This window comes from Aplysia californica, unplaced genomic scaffold (assembly GCF_000002075.1).
Source record: "Aplysia californica isolate F4 #8 unplaced genomic scaffold, AplCal3.0 scaffold01012, whole genome shotgun sequence".
Lineage (NCBI taxonomy): Eukaryota > Metazoa > Mollusca > Gastropoda > Aplysiida > Aplysiidae > Aplysia > Aplysia californica.
In genome coordinates, this window is record NW_004798282.1 from 199,267 (window position 1) to 206,442 (window position 7,176).

Genomic DNA, 7,176 nt, shown 5'->3' on the forward strand with positions numbered 1-7,176 from the left:
CCGCCTTTCCCCACAACATGGGCCCTAAGGCGTACATAAGAGATTAAAAACGCATTCAAACTAACACCATACAAATTCATCATGTGCGCACTTTTTGACACTTTCAGACAAGAAAAAATGCTCATACAACAAAAGGCAAAGGCACTGTCCATTAATTAAAATATTTCTTAAATAGATGTGTTTTGAGTCCTCTTTTGAAGGTATCAAGTTTTATTTTGTCTTCTCAAATTCATGAAAGAGACTGTTCCAAACTGTTGGCCCAGAAAAAGAAAAAGCTCTCTCACCATATTTCTTCAGCGACACACGAGGTGTTGAAATTAGTCTAGAGCCACTGGATCTTAGTTCACGTGATGGTGTGTATGGTACAATGAGTTCTTGAATGTATGTGGGAGACTGGTTAGTTTGACCTTTGAAGCATTGTTAAGGGGAACTATTGTGTGGTCAAAAATACATGTCTCAACGTGTTGTCAAATATCTCCATAACTATTGAACATAGATTCTCCAACGTTTGCACAATGGTTTATATCAATTTGTCTTAACTGATGAATATTTTTTTTCAAACACCTCTACACTGTATTCTAGAAAATTCCTTAATGAATACTAATAAAAAAATCCAAGTCTATTTTTTTTTACAGCTTTTAAAAAGTTTACAGCTCGAGCAATATCGCCTTTAAAAGCAAGTCTGTCATTTTTTTCTAATGGCGACTTTACGCTTATTGAACGCATGTTTTGAGAACCTTCAGTGCAATAAATATTGTGTTCACTATAAAATAAATTTCTTGTGACACGTTTTGCCACTAAAAAGTGTCATTGGTGAGCTGTGACGTAGGCCATATGCGTATACAAATAGATGTGTACAAGAAGCGGGAAGTGCTGTTAACAATCCCATTTTACGCGTGGCGGAGATTTGTAGTATTTTACATAAATTAAAGAAGAAACGTTTTTTAATCTAGCCTCAATTGTTGTGGGAAAATATGATTAAGTTAAGACAAATTGATACAAACTGCTGTGCAAAGTATGAGTGACGGTGGTTCACCCGTTTGAGAGATATTTGAGGATAAGTTGCGCCACGAATTTTTGACCGCACTATAAACTAACAACACACTCGTTTGCTCAGTTATAGTCTAAGTGATGTTGGAGTCGAGATTCCTGAACTCTACCTATCAAAAACCAACCCATCGCTACTTCATAATTACAAGGTTCTATCAGCAAAACTCTGTGAAACTGTAATCTGAAGAAAAAAATGTGAGGCAGCCTGGTGGAATCAGGCTCTCGTCAAAATAATGAAATCGAAGAAAACAGCAGTTTTTTCCCTGCTTAGCAATTTTTATCAAATTTCTGTTTTTTACAAACACATTCCCTCGAGGATTTCACTGAAAACGTTGATTAAAGGTACAAAAATATAAATTTACAGTTTCTATGGACTCTCCAGCTTTGGAATTAACCAAGCTTTAGCGGACACTTTCTCGCAAATTTTGCCTCTTAAATCAGGTTACCCCCACCTCCTTCAACCCAAAATATCTCCACTTCTATTGAAGATGGATGGGTAATTTTGTCATGGAAAGCAAGACAAATGAGCAAGCTTTAAGATGATACTAATAACTCAATATGCCCAAAAATTGACGAGAGCCTGATTCCACCACGCTGCCTCACAAATGTTCACACGAATCGTAATTTCCCTTTTTTCAGACTTTGTTGTTTGTTTGTTTGTTGTTGTTGTTGTGTGTTTTTTTTTGGGGGGGGGGGGAGGTAATTCATTTCCGTATATCGATTTAGTTCCCTCTCCAGATTTGGCGGCAAACAAATGTCATAGCGGTCGCGTTCTCAGTAGAGCTGGGCGAAGAGTCGATTCCGGAACCGATTCCCGCGATTAATACTGAGGAAGTTAAGTTACGTCTCCTTTTTACGTAGACCAACAGTTGCCAGTTATTTTTATAATTAAAATCTTCTTTTTGAAAAAGAATTTATTTTTGAAAAAAAAAGAAGTTGATGCTTCGTAATGTTCCGAAATCAAGGTTATCCTAAATCTTGAAGATGTTCGGAGCCAACCGGGTAACCACAGGGGGAAAAAATCACACCATTAGAAAGTAAGTAATTGGGTTCGGAGTCGATTCCTGCGATTCCTAGCTTTCAATAATCGGGAACCTAGCCGCCCAGCACTAGTTTTCAGAGGCCCGTGTGTCCAGCGATTGTTTAGATCAGAAATCGCTACCCCAGAATGACAAGATTCTATCTGCTCAGTACCTAGTTTTCAAAAATTCGACTTCAAAGATTTTTGAGTTTCACATCATGTCAACCTTTTTCGAATGCAATTCTTTGAATATCTTGATAACTTCTCCGAATAATCTTACGATTTTGATAGAGCAGACAGAACATTAAAAATGTATTGGTTTCTGAACTGTTCGTCTTAATAACTCCAAACAGGCCGAAAATATCGATAAAAAATTTTATTTAATTTTGACATTGCGAAATGTCCAGGAAGGAGAACGAGAGCTTGGCAAGAGAGTTCTGCTGGGCTTGGTTCGCGTCGTGTATTGAGTTGGTTCAGGGTGTTCGTGAGTGACTCAGATCTTGTGTCAACACGGGAGCGGTTGTTGTAGTTTAAGAAGAAAAAAAAAGAACTGGACAAAGGAAAATTGTTGGGTTTTTGTTTTGTTTTTGTGTTTTACATGCTCGTAACTGCATAAGGTCATTATTGTGTGAGGCAGCGTGGTGGAATCAGGCTCTCGTCAATATTTGGGCATGTAGAGTTATATTGGTGTCATCTTAAAGCTTGTTCGGTTCGCTTGTCTTTATTTGCATGAAAAAAGTATTCATTTATTTTGAATACAAGTCGAGATATTTGCAAAATTTGAAGGAGGTGGGGTCACCTTGTTTCAGAGGTAAAGTTAGTGAGAAATTGGCCCCCAAAAGTTAGTTATTTCCTTAGCTTAGGAGTCCGTGGTAACTGAAAATTTACATTTTTTGTGCCTTTAATTAACGTTTTTCAGTCAAACCCTCACAGAAATGAATTCTTTAAATGGCATGAAAGGTGTTGAGCTAAATACCAAAAATTGGATAAAAATTCACAAACCTGTGGGAAAATGCCAGTTTCTTCAACGAGAGCCTGATTCCACCACGCTGCCTCACAAATTGTTGGGTTTTTGTTTTATTTTTGTGTTTTACGGCGCTCGTAACTGCATAAGGCCATATGAGCGCGCGGGGCACATTAAACTTTTTCGGTAGGTAGGAAATTTTGAATTTTGCCCGGGTGGCGGCCGAACCCTACTCATACCACCAAGGGATCTTTAACATACGCAACGTGCCCACGGGACCTCCGATTTTTCGCCCTTGTCCGAAAAAGCTAGGTGCAGATCTTCCCTACCCCAAAATCAGGGGTGTGGCTGAAAGACAGCAGTGAGAAGGAGACAAGGAGTAGCAGTAGAAAGACTGCAGAAAGAGTCAGGAGCCCAGTGGAGGGGGCAAAGGAGGTGAGGGGGGTGGGGGCAGAAAGAGGAGACGAAAGCAGACGACAGAACATTGCTAGAGAGCAGGAAAGGAGGCTGTGAAAGGATACAATTTTAGAGAAGAAAAATGTTCGGTCGCTACCCGGATTCGAACCCGGGACCTTTGAATGAGAGGTCAGCACCTTAACCTCTTGGCCACGAGAGCCCCCTTTGTATTGAGTTTGCTCCGGGTGTGTGTGTGTGAGTCAGTCAGAGCTTGTGTCAACACGGGAGCGGTTTTAGCTGTTGAAGAAAAAAACAGAACTGGATAAAGGAAAATTGTTTTGCTTTGTTTGGGGTTGTTATTTTGTTGTTGTTGTTGTTGTTTTTGTAAGTGTTTTACGGCGCTCGCAACTGCGTAAGGTCAAATGAGCGGGCGGGACATTTTTAACTTTTTCCCATGGTAGGAAGTTTTGAATGACTCTCAATACCCACTCTGCTTTTTAAACAATGATGATGATGATGATGATGATGATGATGATGATGATGATGATGATGATGATGACGAAGACGACGACGATAGTGTCAATAGACACCAGTTACCCAAGTTAGGAGGCTGGCTTCTTCTGTCCTACTTATCAGGTCCAACCAGAACTGAGAGGGAAAACTCAACATAAAAGCAGGAGGACAGAGTACTCGATCAAAGTAGCCTATCTTTTTTGTCTTGGTGTGTATTTTACGATGTTTGCAACTGCATACGGTCAAATGAACACACGGGACATATTAAACATATCTGTTCCGTTTGGTAAGAAGTAATTTTGAATTTTGCCCGGTAGCGTTTTAATGATCTTAAACAGCGAAAGATCTTGTCAGTTGTTTTTTATTTGAGTGTGTTTTAGCGCCTATCAATGGCCCCTTGTACTGTAGTATGCTTCCCAGGAAGTTGAGGTTGTTTCAGAATGCTCTCAGGTCTGTTGGGGTAATAGTATAGATTGTGAAGTGCATAAAGCTTGCTGTTGAACGGGGATTTGCGCTATACAATTAATGTGAGGCAGCGTGGTGGAATCAGGCTCTCGTCAAAATAATCAAAGTTCAAAGTGAAGAAACTTGCATTTTTCCTCAGGTTTGTGAATTTTTTATCAAATTTTTGTTTTTGGGCTCAACTCCTTTCATGCCCATTAAAGAACTCATTTCTGTGTGGATTTTTCTGAAAAACGTTGATTAAAGGCACAAAAGATGTAAATTTTCAGTTACCACGGACTCTTAAGCTAAGGAAATAACTAATCTTTAGCGGCCATTTTCTCACTAATTTAAACTCTGAAAACAGGTGACCCCCACCTCCTTCATTCTAAAATATCTCGACTTGTTTTTAAGATGAACGGATTTTTTTTTTCCTTCTAATAAAGACAGGTGAACAAGCTTTAAGATGATACCAGTAACTCTATCTGCCCAAAAATTGACGAGAGCCTGATTCCAACACGCTGCCTCACAAATGCTATCTACCTATTATTATTATTATCCTCCCCAGAAGTTCTTAAAAGAAGAAAGGAAGTAGTAGGCCTACGAAGGGTTTAGAAAATGGGTACTCCAATGTAAAGCGCATTGGGCTACTTTTTTTTGGAGGGGGGGGGGGAATGCGCTTTATAAATGGTATAATTTATATTATTATGTTATTATTCAAACTAAAAGGTGAGAATCGCGTTCATGTTTCATGTGCCCTCTGGGCGACAAGGGATTTAACCGTATCGCGGAACACCAAAAAAAAAACCCAAAACAAAAACCTCAAAAACAAAAACCCCTAAAAACAACCCACTAGCTGAAATTATGTTCGCTGTCCTTGTATCGACCAGCTTGCCACAAACCGCAGGTGGCCGCAGATACCTGGATGTAGTGTTTGGAATTCGCTGGTTGAAGATCTGCTATCTGCTTTGATCACAGTTCGGTTTTCTTTTTTTTTAAATGACAAATGATAAAAACTGCGATAATCAAAATGACGGTACCTTATCGATCGCCCAGTGGACAGACTGGCCTACATCTCTTTTTTCCAAAGCATAGCCTAATAATAAGTTCTATGTGTGTCTTGTCTGGTTCGAGATTGTATTTGTTTTTATGTCGTTGTTGATGATGATGATGATGATGATGATGATGATGATGATGATGATGATGATGATGATGATGATGATGATGATGATGATGATGATGATGATGATGTTTTTATTGTTTAATCATGATGGCAATGATAATAATAATAATATAATAAATTAAAAAATAATAATGGTAATAATAATATTAGTAGTAATAATATTAATAATAATAATAATAATAATAATAATAATAATAATAATAATAATAATAACAATGATGATGATAATAATAATACTCGTAATAATAATAATAATAATAATAATAATAATAATAATAATAATAATAATAATAATAATAATAATAATAATTATAATAACAATAACAATAATAATAATAATAATAATAATAATAATAATAATAATAATAATAATAATAATAATAATAATAATAATAATAATAATAATAATAATAATAATATAATCTTATTATAACGGAGCTAAGCCCGTTTGTGGGGTCAGTATATATTTTTTTACACAGGAGCCCATAAAATCTACAAAAATATGATTCAGACAAGAATTGTCCCAAAGGGTTACGTGGGCATATTTGTCAGTTCGGAAACTACCTTTCGATATTTCAGGTTTGATTGTTTTTCCTGTAAATCGAAGCTCTCGGATGTTTTCACTCTGCCATTAGCCATTTCATATTTTACTGGGGACTACTTCCGTTTCATATTGTGATTCTTCGTGCGTGTGAGAGACAGCTGCTTCTTGTACCAAAGATAGTACATAACAAGAGGGGCCACTTCTCTCTTTGAGCCAATTAAAAAAGTGTCCTCAAAATTTGGTGGCGCCCTCTTCGCAAAAGCGCACCTTTAGCGAACAGAGTTACCCTACTTGAGTTTTAAAAAATCAAAGTGAAACTAGCAAGTTTTTGAATGAATTTCGGAAGAATACTTTTTAAAAATGGTTACGCTGACAAAAAACCTCTTCCGGAGGAAAGGGTGATGGTTTTCTTTGTTTAATTTGACTTTAGAATGAAAGGCGAGAGATCATTAAAATAAAAAATAAAAAAACTCCGCACTGAACGTACCCGAACTGCTGATGAACAGCAGTCGATCTGCGCACGCAAGGCGGTGCTATTCCTATTCTTCTTCTGGAAATACGAAAGAGAGCTTCAAAACAGACTGCAGCGCCATCTGAAGCAAAGAGCATAGTTCCTGCGGACACTTTTTTGGCTGAGTGGCCCATCTTGTTATTTACTATCTTTGCTTGTACTTCCAGAACTAGAATCTTGATATCCAACTCTGTTTGGATGTGAGTATCACAGTGTCGATGGATACTTCAGGCCAAACTTCATTGTATCGACTTTTTTTTTTTTAGATACATTTGTATAGTCATGTCCTCAACACGTTGTGTTCGTTTAAACCAGCAAAATGCTTACTTCATTGTATTGACGTTTTCAAAATTTGGCGCGCATTTGGTGCGACGTTTAAAAAAAAAAATAGAGCAAGACTCTTTTTAAGATTTCTGTATACCCTAGATGTATAATTTCGAGTACAGAATTCAAGACTGATTTGGAGTAATTTGCAAGAACAGAAGTGCCATTTGTGCTTTGTGACTGAAGGGTCAGGAGTTTGAACCTTGCCATGAGGCCAAAATTGTGTCCT